Source organism: Amia ocellicauda, chromosome 11 (genome assembly GCF_036373705.1).
Source record: "Amia ocellicauda isolate fAmiCal2 chromosome 11, fAmiCal2.hap1, whole genome shotgun sequence".
NCBI classification, from domain to species: domain Eukaryota; kingdom Metazoa; phylum Chordata; class Actinopteri; order Amiiformes; family Amiidae; genus Amia; species Amia ocellicauda.
The window spans coordinates 82201-95403 of record NC_089860.1 but is presented as its reverse complement, the minus strand read 5'-3'; the positions used below and the strand labels follow the sequence as shown (position 1 = coordinate 95403).

Here is a 13203-nt window from a genome sequence, read left to right as displayed (position 1 = left end):
GTGGGGGTGTTCGGAATGTGGAGGGTTCTGAGACTGATAAGGCTGTGGAGGACATGCTCTGTGAGAATGTAGGGGGTGAAGGCTTTGTTCAAAATGATGATGTGTCCAAGAGTACCAGTGATGCCGTGATTATAGATAGACCGGCCTATAACACTATATAACATGTTTGAGAAACATGCCGGCCAGAAGCAAAAGACATGCAGAATATATCCTGCACAAAATGGTTCAGAAACCGCGGGTAACGGCTTGGAATGAACAGGGTGAATTTGTTTTTAAAGGACAACTGATCAAAGGTTCACACATGTTTGATTTGTTGAAGAGTGTCACTAGCACTAATAAGGTACCCGATAGTCGCCGACCTGTAGGCTGGAATGCTTTCCTACAGGCGATGGCCTGTCTGAACATGCCCCAATCCACAGTTCCTAACCAGGAAACGCGACAAAAAATCCATCTGTGTAAAGAGGTGGAGCCTGATCTGACTCCGATATCTCATTACTCTGACCGTGCTGAGCGACCATCCTCAGGATCTATCCATCGTTGGGAAGCTTATTAATCTCATGTTTTTATTTGTCTCCCCTGTAAATAATGACCCGACAAACAATTTTTTATTTATTTTTTTTTAATTTCAAATGTTGTACATTTATTTATAACATAACCCCTGCTTTGTATTAGAATTGTTTTGAATAAAAACAAAACTAATGATTCAAAGGCTGTTTTCATTATTTTTTCACCTTAACACGCATGACATCTTTTAAAATCCTCACAAGAACACCCCATCTGTATACATGGCTGGCTAGGGTCGTAAGTCATTGTGTTATAAGGGGGGGTCCACAGTGTACTGACAAACTCTGCCACTTTTTTATCATTTTGGCCTAAATCCTCACTGTACAAGGCCATAATATCGGGGTATGACCATTCCTTTAGATATATGATATAAGAAAAACACACAGTGTTGACCACAAGTGAAGGTCTGAAGACTTTGTACTTGACGACCGCTGTAAATGGTTTCTTGACAGTTGTTGAGCAGAAAGTTATTGATCTTCCGAGGGAAAGGTCTGAAATCCGGGGGGTTTCCATAGGAATCAAAAAATTCACCACGGTGGTCCTCCCTTAGATAAATAGCCAGCCAATGTTCTCCGGGCATATTTTTAGGGTGTGTGTTGATTATGTACATTGCAGGTAAATTCTTGATCTTAAATTTAGGCAGCTGATCGCAGGCGTAGACTCCTTGAAACAGTTTCCGTGAGCCGGCCAGGGCATTCATGATGTGGTTGAGCTCTCTGGTGTTCATTTTAATAATAATCATACAGAACGTTTCTCCTCTGATTCACCTCAATAATATTGTCAAACACAGCATACACAACCATATTTACAGTGCGTGGTAGAGGCTGCTTGAAACGCATCTCCAAACGCATATTGCCCGTCTTCATCAGTGAAAAATGTTGTCCACACTCTTCGTCAGGGGTCAGGTTGAAACCGTACAGGGTGTAACCGCTGCAGTATTCCCGGCGATCGATCTTCAGAGTTTGATCCTTGAGATGGCGACCCGTAGCCAGTACTAGACTGTAATATTCACGAACCGCATTGCCGTTTTCAAAGTCAGGTTGAAAAGGTCTGGATGGAACCTGCACACCATCGACGTACAACGCTATAAATTCCGCGTTATAATGTTTAAAGTTAAAGGGGTTCTTGTTGTAAACCCCGGTAAATGCATCATTATCCACGAGACCTATAATAACCTGTTTTGGGAGCTGTCCTAGAAACAGATTTTCCTGGTTCATCACCCGTGTCCCTGCGGGGATACTGTGGACTTTCATATAGACTCTTTCGATCGGGTACTTGGCGTTTGCCGTCATTAACGCCTGCGTGTGTCCTAGTTTAACCGCCGGGGAGACGGACACTTTTTTCACAAACAGCGAGGCCGATAATATGGTCAGTTTATATTTTTCAGTATCAGGGGTCATCAGACAAAAAGCACTTTTACTACGGATCATTTTAATTTTAATGTCTACCCTGTTGAGCATGAGTTTTTCTTGGAAAAATATGTCTGCATGGTTATGCCCCATTAGCTCAAAGGTCCTCCCTTCTGTTGAAGAGGCCGTTCTTTTTTGAAAACCCTTATTGAGTCCCTCTGGATTCTTGTCGTCCATAGCTTCCGTGATGTCTTTGAAGAAAAGGCCGGGGCTGAACTGTTTGCTCAGGGTCTCCTCACTATAATTAAGGATACACTCCATCATGGCTCTATAGGGGTAAGTATTGCTGCTTTGACTAATGAGCCGATCTCCCAGGGTCACATCCACCTGTGAAAACATGGTGGCCACCGGGTAATTGATGACCCCAGCGTTGGCCGTCTTCTCGATTGCATCGCCATCCTCATCAGTCACTTTACAGTTTATTAAAATAAATGTGTTATTCAAATCAATATAATCCTCGCCATTGCCAGCTATAAAAAACTCCAGAGGGGCCGTGTCTGAAATTTCCACGATATGTTGGAGAATGAGAGATTCTTCGTTTTTTGTTAGCCACGGATCTTCGTCTCCCCCTGGTGGACACATGCTGTTTCTTCTTTTACCCCCCCTCCTCGCCATTACCATGAGACCCGAACCCTCCTGATGCTCATGGCTAGCTGCCCGGTTCATAACATTGGTGAACACGTCACTAACAATATTTTTAGCCGCTGATTTCAAGTGGGGTCTGGCTATAGCAAAGCCTCTCCTAAGCAGGGGTACGGCCATTCTAAAGAGACCACGAAAGAGTCCTCCTAGACCGGCGCCATACATTGTGGGGGCTCCTACAATACCGGGCAAGCCGTTCCCGGCTTGCATCTTGTAATAATCCACATAGGCGCTAGGATCTACATAACCCCTCGAGGTAGCCATTTTAATAATGTACACACTGTTTCAGGGGTCGAAAATGTAGTTTGACAATAACTTTACCGAAGCGGAAGGGTACGTTGATATTCTGATCCGATTTTACTTCGATCGTGATGTTGTCAAAGTGGGTCTTTGAGACTGGTACGTAGTGTGGCTTGTCATAAGTAATTGTGACCATGTCATTGCTTTTACCTTTAATAAGTACATTTCTCAAAAGGGGGACATAACTATCCCCGACCCTCTGGTGGGTTATGATATCCGTATACACATAAAGAGTGTAAAAGCCGCCCCACCACTTCTGAGAACCTGCTCTCTGTGTCAGAATAGAACCCTAATATACGCCCCAGTTGGCCGCTGGTTTGAATGCTAATACCTGGTTTTGACACCTTGTACACTCTGTTTTTAATAGGGTTGTAATATAGCTTGATGTTGGGGGTGCCTTCTGAGAACTGTTTATGCATCTCATCTAATATTTTATCCACATTGTCATAATAACCTCCTCGTATCGTGAATATCCATTGATTTTAACATCATCAAAAATGGCGAAGGTGGCATCCTTATCTTGTAAAACAGCCCAAGTGTAAGGATACTGTATTTCCGCCAACCCCACTTCCCACGACCCCCTTAGATCTATAGATTTTCCAAATTGTACCGTGTAACTGGATATTTCATTTTTAGGGTATATATCGAGAGAGGCGTTACTGGGTAGAGTCACGTAGAAGCCTCCTGATTCCATCTTGAGTACCGAAAGTAATGCCCCCAACACACCCACGGGCATGTTGTTATAAGGATTGAATATCGCAAACCTGTTGTTCCGGGACCCAACTATTGAACTTTTCAGGCCATCCAAGCCATTTCACCAACACGTATTTTTTCCGGTTCTGGGTTTTTTCAGCTAATATCTTTTCAACTCTGTATACACTGTCTTTACCCACAATCATTTTTTGTAACTCGGCTTCGTAAAACGTTCCTTCTATATCCTCCCCGTCATAGTCTTTTAACCGGTACACGGGGGGGTCTCTAGCCAACTGTTCGGTAACTGTAAAATATTCGTCAGAAAATGTTTGTTCATAACCTTTGGCAAAAGTACTCCTTAGCTTTGAAACGCGAACCACATCACCGATGTTGAACTTATAAGTAGTTTTTCCCTTCTTAATAAATGGTCCGTATAATTCTTTATAGACCTTAAAAGAATTACTTTGATCAACATCTATAGGCTTCATTTTAATACTGGTGTGATACCCTTGGTTGTAAGCATCGATAAAATCCTGAACTTTATCAAAATACTTGAACGTGTTGACCGCTGTAAAATATCTCCAGATTTTGGTCTTCATGGTGCGGTTAAACCTCTAAACTACCGATGCCTTAAGCTCATTACCGGTGGTGAAATGATGTATTTTGTGTCTCTTCAGTAGATTCTGAAATTCTCTGTTGAGAAACTCTTTTCCTTTATTAGTCTGCAGTTTTTTAGGACATCGACCCTGGGACAATATATCCTTGTCACCGCCCGACCTGTTTTATTATGTAGAATGCGAGCCCAGGCATATTTTGATAACACATCGATACACATCAACATCAATTTGTGACCATTGTTATGTTTTGATAAATTTGACATATCGACTAGATCCATTTGTCATTGTGAGTCTATGTCAGTTGCATATACGCGGTTTCTTTTAAAGTTAATCCTGAGAGGTTTATGTAAGGTATAGGCGTCTTGTTCCCGTAACCATTCTGAAACAACCACATCATTAACCTTCACTCCGGCCTCAGCGAGTCCTCTTTGAAAACCCTTCTTACCCGCCAAACCCCCAATCTTGGCTGGGTTGTAGTATAGTTCCTGCATTTGGGGAGCTTGCCGAGTCATTCTGTCAAATAACCACACAGACCCACACTATGCGCAAAGTTTTTATACAAGGTTTTTTATTCAACTTCAGGAGAGCAGATACCCCTTTTTAGACATTTGAGAAAAGTATAACATACACAACAATTTTTTCTACGGTCCAGACAAAAAGAAATCAGATGATTGGTTACTTGATCTATATCAACAAATATACCTGTTTCTTTATCTTGTAGGCACACACCTCAGTTACATATGTAAATAAAACAACAATATGACCTATTTTAAAAGTAAACAGAGGTGTATTAAACATGCTCAGCAAAAGGTCATACAGATGTTGATGAAATGGCCTAATATCATTCTTGGCCCCCTTGAGCGCTTCATCCCAGTGTTCGTACCCCCCGGTCTTTGTTACAGCAGCCATTCACTTTTCCAGGTTTGAAAGTTGATCCTCATCGATGGTTAAATCTGTAGAGAAAAGGCTCGCGTTGGCTACTTTTCTGTCAAGCACATGGTGTAATAGCGCTCTCAGGTTAGCTGCTGAGTGTTGATGACAGAACCAGTTGCAGAAGCAGTCCAGAACATTCCCCATGTTCAAAGTCCCTTAGTTCAGGTCAGAGTCTGAATCAGTGGCGTAGATGTCGAATTCCTCGTCGCTGCCCCCAGCTTTAACTTCTTTACCGAAGAAATAAGCTTTTAGCTTGCCAGCGGTTTTTCTACTCGGCTCATCCAGGTCATTGAGCAGCTGCCCAAGTTTCTCTATTATAAACGGCTCCTTTTTCAGCTCCAGCAAAATCTCATCTATGATTTTCTGGACTTGTCCCACAGTTACATGTATGTGGGAGTAAGACAGCGCCTTGATTAATGCCGGTTTCAGCCACGGTTTGTTCAGTCTTCTGTAAAACACGTTGAAATACAACAGGAAATAGTAACGGTCTGGTTCAAACAAACAACTGTGTCTCAACTGACTGGGGTGATTCACTTCACACCCCCGACAGACTTCTTTCAGAGCTCGGTCGATGAGAGCACTCAGAATATACACCAGGGTGCTTTTAACCACTCTGCTTACTTGGTCACATACCCCGGGCATAAATCCTGCATCTTCATCACGCCATTGGGACAGTCCGATGCTCATTGGGTCGCCTGGTGGTTTGTGGGGTGTTTCTACATCCATTGGACTGACCCCCTCCTGAGACGCACAGACGGTAGACAGTTCGGCAAAATCGAGGCCCTCCATGAGCTCCAGAGGCTGGGGATCCCCGAGACTCATTTGGACATCCATCGCACCGCATGTTGTTTCGTCCTGAGGGACCGGGGTCTGAGGTCTTGGAGAGTAACCGCAGTCAAAGGGTTCCAGAGTGTATACAAAATCTGGGGAATAGAACCAGGGGTGATCCCGGGTTTGAAGAGGCCTGTAGAGCCTGTCGACGTCCGCAGCTTTCGGGTAAGACATTCTCTTTAATTTTAAACCATGAATTAATTGTTGCGCCTTTTATCCTATCTCTTCACTACGTCACGACACACCGCCCTCTTAGAAGAGAGTAGCCCCTGAGCCGTCAGACCCCCCTCCAAAACCCCACACGTCGTCTGTTTTATCATCGTCGTCGTCATTCAAGGGGGATATATAATCCATAATCCAGCATATTCTCCTTCTAACCAAATCCAGTTGCGAACATTTGGTCAAGATGTCAAAACCATCATTTATACAGTTTATGACCTCTTTCAAGAACGGCCAGTCCACGGCGTCAAACATAATTTCAGTAACCTGTTTTTCTGGATCCTCCACACCCCCTTCAATAGGGTTTGTAATCAGGGTACTGCTAAACAAAACCTTACGATCTGTAGTTTGAGTTAGACTCTTCACCACTCTACCGTAGTTCTGCAAGCTTTCCCATTCACACCTTTCAAAACCCTGAGTCGGAGACTCCATTTCGCATTCTCTTGGACCCTCTTGCAAGCCTTCTAGAGTCTTATCCACAAGCCCCAGATCTCTCCAGGCCATCACCTTCAACCAGTCCTCATAAGAGTATTCAATTACCGTCTCAAAAGGTTCCAACGTACCCTCCTTCTCTCCCAAAGCAAAAAGCTCCACTCCAACATAGCTGGGATCCCTTTTAAAGCGCAGGGCGACCTGCCTTTGAAAGAGTTTCCAAAGTGTCCTGATGTGCCCTTTAGCAATGCCAAACAGGTCTGTGAAAATGGCATCCTTTCGCGGCACTTCAGACGCCATCTCACAGTCTAGCCGACCTGAAATGCCTGAGCCCGTTTTACCAGCCGGCTTTGATAGGAGTTATTCGAAACACCAGGACGGGTTGGTTTCCGTAGTGTAGTGGCTATCACGTTTGCCTCACACGCGAAAGGTCCCCGGTTTGAAACCGGGCGGAAACAGCCTGCTGTGGGCCGGCCCTTTTCGTCCTGCTTGCCCTCGTGGTTCCCCGGAGGCGGTTAGGTGGCTTTTCTTCATTGGAGTGCCCGAAATTGGTGCACTCAGAGCGTCCGTCAATCGACAGGTTGAAATTGTAAATGCTGGTGTAGGCACTTTTAATTAAAATCTGATGATGAAGTTATTGTTGTTGTTGTTGTTGTTGTTCTTGTTGTCGTCGTGGTCGCCGTCATTATTATTGTTAAAGTAAAGCTACCGTAAGGTGTAGAAGGCACAATAGCTCTGTGATTGTCTGATGGTGGCACAAGACAAGCAGCAGCTGTTTGAACAAGCCATTGAGCATCACCTTGTTGGGGTAAGTGTAAGTCTTGTCATAGCTCAGGGCGTTCTTCCTTTGAAAGAGTTTTCAAAGTGTCCTGATGTGCCCTTGAGCAATGCAAAATAGGTCAGTGAAAATAGAAACCTTTATCTCACAGGCTGGCCCACGGGAAACGCCTGTGTGCGTTTTACCAGCCGGCTTCGATAGGAGTTATTCGAAACACCAGGACGGGTCGGTTTCTGTAGTGTAGTGGCTATCACGTTTGCCTCACACGCGAAAGGTCCCCGGTTCAAAACCGGGCGGAAACAACCCGTGGTGCACGCGTGCCAGTGCCGTGTAACCCGTCCCCCATCTCTCTGCCCCAAGGGTGGCTGTCGTTTTCTCTTCCTCGGAGTGGCAAGAAATCCTGACCTTGAGAACAAACGATGTAAGAAGGGTAGCTTTGCGAGGCGCTGGAACTGACACTTTTAAAATCGATACATGTTGTTGCTGTTACAATACGACCGTAGCAGGATCGGCGACATTGCTGTTACTCTTATGTAGTTGAAGGCGCAAAATAGCTCTGATAGTCTGGTGGTGACGGAAGACCACCAGCCGTTTGAACAAGCCATTCAGCATCACCTTGTTGGGCTAAGTGCAGGCACTGTCTGATCGCAGGGCGTCCTGCCTTTGAAAGAGTTTCCGAAGTATCCCGAAATCGGTGCACTCAGAGCGTCCGTCCGTCGACAGGATGAAATTGTAAACGCTGGTGTAGCCACTTTTAATTAAAATCTGATGATGATGATGATGATGATGTTGTTGTTGTTCTTGTTGATGTTGTTGTTCTTGTTGTTGTTCTTGTTGTCGTCGTGGTCGCCGTCATTATTATTGTTAAAGTAAAGCAGTAGTTAGATTTGTTGCTACCGTAAGGTGTAGAAGGCACAATAGCTCTGATAGTCTGGTGGTGAAGGAAGACCACCAGCCGTTTGAACAAGCCATTCAGCATCACCTTGTTGGGTTAAGTGCAGGCACTGTCAGAGCGCAGGGCGTCCTGCCTTTGATAGAGTTTCCAAAGTGTCCTGATGTGCCCTTGAGCAATGCAAAATAGGTCAGTGAAAATAGAAACCTTTATCTCACAGGCTGGCCCACGGGAAACGCCTGTGCGCGTTTTACCAGCCTGCTTCGATGGGAGCCATTCGAAACGCCAGGACGGGTCGGTTTTACCAGCAGTCTCCAACGGTAACCGTTCTAAGCAAGAGGTGACGGTGTCAGTTTCCGAAGTGTAGCGGTTATCACGTTCTCCTAACGCACGAAAGGTCCCCGGTTTGAAACCGGGCGGAAAGAGCCTGCTGTGGGCCGGCCCTTTTCGTCCTGCTTGCCCTCGTGGTTCCCCGGAGGCGGTAGGTGGCTTTTCTTCATTGGAGTTCCCGAAATTGGTGGACTCAGAGCGTCCGTCCGTCGACAGGTTGAAATTGTAAACGCTGGTGTAGCCACTTTTAATTAAAATCTGATGATGATGTTATTGTTCTTGTTGTTGTTGTTGTTGTTCTTGTTTTTCTTTTTGTCGTCGAGGTCGCCGTCATTATTATTGTTAAAGTAAAGCTACCGTAAGGTGTAGAAGGCACAATAGCTCTGTGATTGTCTGATGGTGGCACAAGATGAGCAGCAGCTGTTTGAACAAGCCAGTGAGCATGACCTTGTTGGGGTAAGTGTAAGTCTTGTCATAGCTCAGGGCGTTCTTCCTTTGTAAGAGTTTCCAAAGTGTCCTGATGTGTCCTTGAGCAATGCAAAATAGGTCAGTGAAAATAGAAACCTTTATCTCACAGGCTGGCCCACGGGAAACGCCTGTGCGCGTTTTACCAGCCGGCTTCGATGGGAGCCATTCGAAACACCAGGACAGGTCGGTTTCCGTAGTGTAGTGGCTATCACGTTCGCCTCACACGCGAAAGGTCCCTGGTTCGAAACCGGGCGGAAACAAACCGCGGTGCACGCGTGCTAGTGCTTTGTTATCTGTCCCTGTAACGCGGCCGGCCATCGTTTTCTCTTCCTCGGAGTGTCAAGAAATCCTGACCTTGAGAACAAACGATCACAGAAGGGTAGCTTTGCGAGGCGCTGGAACTGACAGTTTTAAAATCGATACATGTTGTTGCTGTTACAATACGACCGTAGCAGGATCGGCGACATTGCTGTTACTCTTATGAGTAGATAGTAGGGTTTTATGGGCGCGGCCTATTTTGTTATGACGTATGCCCTAAGCTTATTAAAATTCCTACGTCATAATTGGGGGGCGTGATTTTAGGTAGAGTTATTTCCTTAATTATTCCTACGTCATATCCGTCAGAAAGTGTACACCCATAAAACCCTGAACAACAAGGCCGCCCATAACCTGTTGTTCTTGTTGTTCTTGTTGGTCAACTGTAGAGTGTGAATGGGTCGGCTCTTCCTGTAGTGTTTGGGGGTCTTTTTTAAATATACATGTAATGATCTTATAACGGTTTAGATTTACTAAACCAACAAGTTCTGCTGTCTGTAATGGTCCCAGGTCTTAACAATGCCAGTTTTGAATAGTGCGTTTATCATATTCACACTGTCTCTGTCTGTCTCTCTCTCTCTCTCGCCCAATCATTTTATAAGATCAACAAGTTCTGTTGTCTGTTATGATCCCAGGTCCTAACAATGCCTGTTTTGCATAGGGTACTTATGTTATCCACACTGTATCTGGCTCTGTCTCTCCCCTCAAATTTAATTAAAAATAAAATTAAAAAAGAGGGTGTGTGTGTGGGTGTTTGTGTGTATAGGTTAATTGTTTAAAAAAAAAAAAAAAAAAAGCTGTGGTTATATTTTATCTCTCACATAATGTGTTCAGTCGTTTTACTTAAATACATTCTAGGGTCTTAAAGCTCATAAGAGTTAGACTTAAGATAAGGATATGCTTTTAAGGTATTTTAGCAGTCTCAATCCCTGATGATAAGGAATCGTTTAAAAAATAAAAACAACTGATCACTCAATGCTAAATAGATCACAACACTCAAGGCTAAATCACTCACACCATGGGTGGCGGGGGTGGGCTCAGACAACAGTACGTATGGCATGTGGTATCAAAACATTAAGAATACTTTTAACCTATATAATTTATAAGCTTTGTAAAATAAACCCAAATATCTCTTTTGCGGGGATAAACGCTGTTCTGAGTAGTTTGTGACTTGTTTAATACCAAACAAAGCATCGCTATTAAAAAAAAAAAAAAAATCACTGTAAAAGCGCTAGTTATTTTTGATCTTTATAGTTATTTTCTTGGCTCAGGTTGTTTTTTAGCGCTTATAAAGGCCTGAAATATTCTTAGTGGTTTGTTGACTATAGGTCTTGATGCTTAAAAATGTTTTTTTGAGAGACCTAAAGGTTCTAATAAAAGTTTAGAGTAGAGAGGAAGAGATCGTCTCCATCTTGGTTTCTATTTGAAATTTGATGCAGTGTCATTTTATTGGTTGGTTTTGATATGTTAATTGGTAACAGGGCGGCACAAAGGCCAGACCAGAACAATGCCTTACAAGCAGATCCGGCATGTGGCCATCAGTATAAGTATGAAGGTCTGGTCTTCAGCTCGACAGACTCATACTGACCTTTCGATTTAAGTCTAAAGATCAACAATGTCCGGAAACAACATCAGCGACTTCGATTTAAACGAGTTTTTAGGCAAGTCTTCAGATTATTTTCATTGACTCAGAGCGTGTTGTGTGCATGTATTGTAAATAAGGCTATAACATCTGTTTTAAGTTCTGTAAAATTATTTTTCAGCCAGTCAACAGGAGTTAATTCCCAACGCTGAGGAGATCATCTGGAACAACGACGGTAAGATTTTTGTGTTTGCGCTCATGGGTTCTTATGTATGGGTGTGTGTGGTTTTGAAGCGGCTCATTAGAGTTATGAAAACATTTTAATATATATTAATGCCGGTCTCTTTAATTACACAGAAACTATCGAAAGGCCTGTGATTAATGTCTCCGAGGATCGACCAAGAGAAGTGGTTGTCCCTAGACAGGCTGTCTGCCGACCGGGTAAGAACTAAACCCCTGTTTGTTTGTATAACGTTTCTGTAAGATGTTTGAGTCCAGTTTTGTTAATTTAAAAAAATTATCCTGTCTAACAGTATTAAGAAACGTGGTTCGAGACAACGAAAGGCCTTCCACATCGAGGGCTTGTTTCGTTTTACCTTCGAGAACCGTAACCTTTCACGAATCTGAAAGGCCGTCAGCCCCGGTATCTGATAGCTGTGAGTATATGTCTGCAGCCTGTAAGAGGTAAAAGCTTTTTATAAAGCGGTGTGGTTAAAGGTTAAACATGTCTCTTACCTTCACAGCGGTGCAAAAAGCTAAACCAGCCGAAAAACATAAGAAACGATTATTCTGTGGAGGTAAGTAAGATCTTTCAAACTTTAATGTTTTTAAAAGGGCTTTGTTTGCCCGTTGAGGGCTAATATTTAAGCCATGGGTGACCGTTTCCTGTAGGGCGGGGGCTTCTGGGAAAGATCTTTAGAAGTCCGGACAGGTCTAGGCTTGTTTCTGGGGAACGTGTTTAGAAATGACCGATTGCCGTACCGTCTGGTTAGGAAGTAAAGCCGTCTGAAAGGGTTTAGTAAGTTGTTTGGCTTATCTCCCGCTATTATACTTCTGTTTTAAAGTGGTTGTAGGAAAAGGCTTGAAGGTGTTCATTGTATTTAATATTTAAACAGATCGTGAAAACGTTTGTGAAACAGGAAGTCCCGGGATCAGGAAGCGTTTACACTTGGAAGGTTCGTTTAAAAATGAAATGTTGTTGTGTGTGTGTGTGTTTTATTAACAATATTACAGTTTTTAAAGAAACATTTAAGAAACAGTTTATTTACAGCGGCTTCTCTGTTTTACATTTATTATCAAGTCCTAATAAATATATTGTCTGTAAATAATAAGGTGTTGTAGTGAATGTCTAAGGCTATTTTCAAAGGTCTAAAAAAGCTAAAGGTTTTGAATGTCCTGGACATGTTGTTTTAAGTTTGATTTCTGTCGCCGTTTAAAGATGTAAATGTAATGTATATTTTTATTCTTCCCAAGACTCTTGGGATAGTCATTCTGTGGATGAGCTATTGAGGACAATTACCCCGTCTAAGTGGGATCAAACATCTTCCCCGGTGAGATCACCGAGAGGATCCCCCACGGTGGTCTTGGAGACCCCCCAACATCTACTCAGGCCACAGCCTTCTGGGGGTAATTCAACACCCCAGATTCAGCCCGCCGCATTGTCGGGCGGAACAAATACAGGCATCCAACAACCTCAGGGGTCGCCGTCAGTCAGGGCTGACACACCACCCAACGACGGCCTGGTTTCAACATCGTCCCCCCAGACCCGTTTCTTGGCTACAGAAACGCGGAACAGTACCCCGCGCTTGGCCAGGGTGTCACCGCAAAGGCCTTCTTGGTCTCCGTCCATGAGTATACGCTCGCTCCCTGCCTCCTTCGACCGAGATTTACCGGAGCGACCATCCTTTGAAGCTGAGCCAGGCCACCAGCCCCCGGAGCTACTTCCTGAAGGTCGGCATGAGTTGCTACATACTTTGTTACAAAATCAAAGACTTGTGTTACTGGGGCAAAACCTGGTGATAGAGAGCCAAAACACCCTTATTAATACCCTTACTAACGAATTGTACCGTATTTAATGTTTTAATAGACACAAAACGCCTTACTATTGTGGGTTGTTGGAAAAATAAAAAATAAATTAAAAAATGTCCTGACTTGGTAAAAGAACTCACAAACTAAAGGATTATGAACAAGCTAGGGCC

General features: G+C 43.7%; 3 non-coding genes across 3 annotated transcripts; all 3 read left to right on the top strand.

Moving 5' to 3' along the window:
• The first annotated feature begins 7025 nt into the window (after positions 1 to 7025).
• On the top strand, positions 7026 to 7098 carry trnav-cac (transfer RNA valine (anticodon CAC)). The gene has a single exon. It is a non-coding gene; the product is annotated as a tRNA-Val (tRNA).
• A 549-nt stretch (positions 7099 to 7647) lies between these two features.
• On the top strand, positions 7648 to 7720 carry trnav-cac (transfer RNA valine (anticodon CAC)). The gene has a single exon. It is a non-coding gene; the product is annotated as a tRNA-Val (tRNA).
• A 1575-nt stretch (positions 7721 to 9295) lies between these two features.
• trnav-cac (transfer RNA valine (anticodon CAC)) lies at positions 9296 to 9368 on the top strand. The gene has a single exon. It is a non-coding gene; the product is annotated as a tRNA-Val (tRNA).
• The last annotated feature ends 3835 nt before the right edge of the window (positions 9369 to 13203 follow it).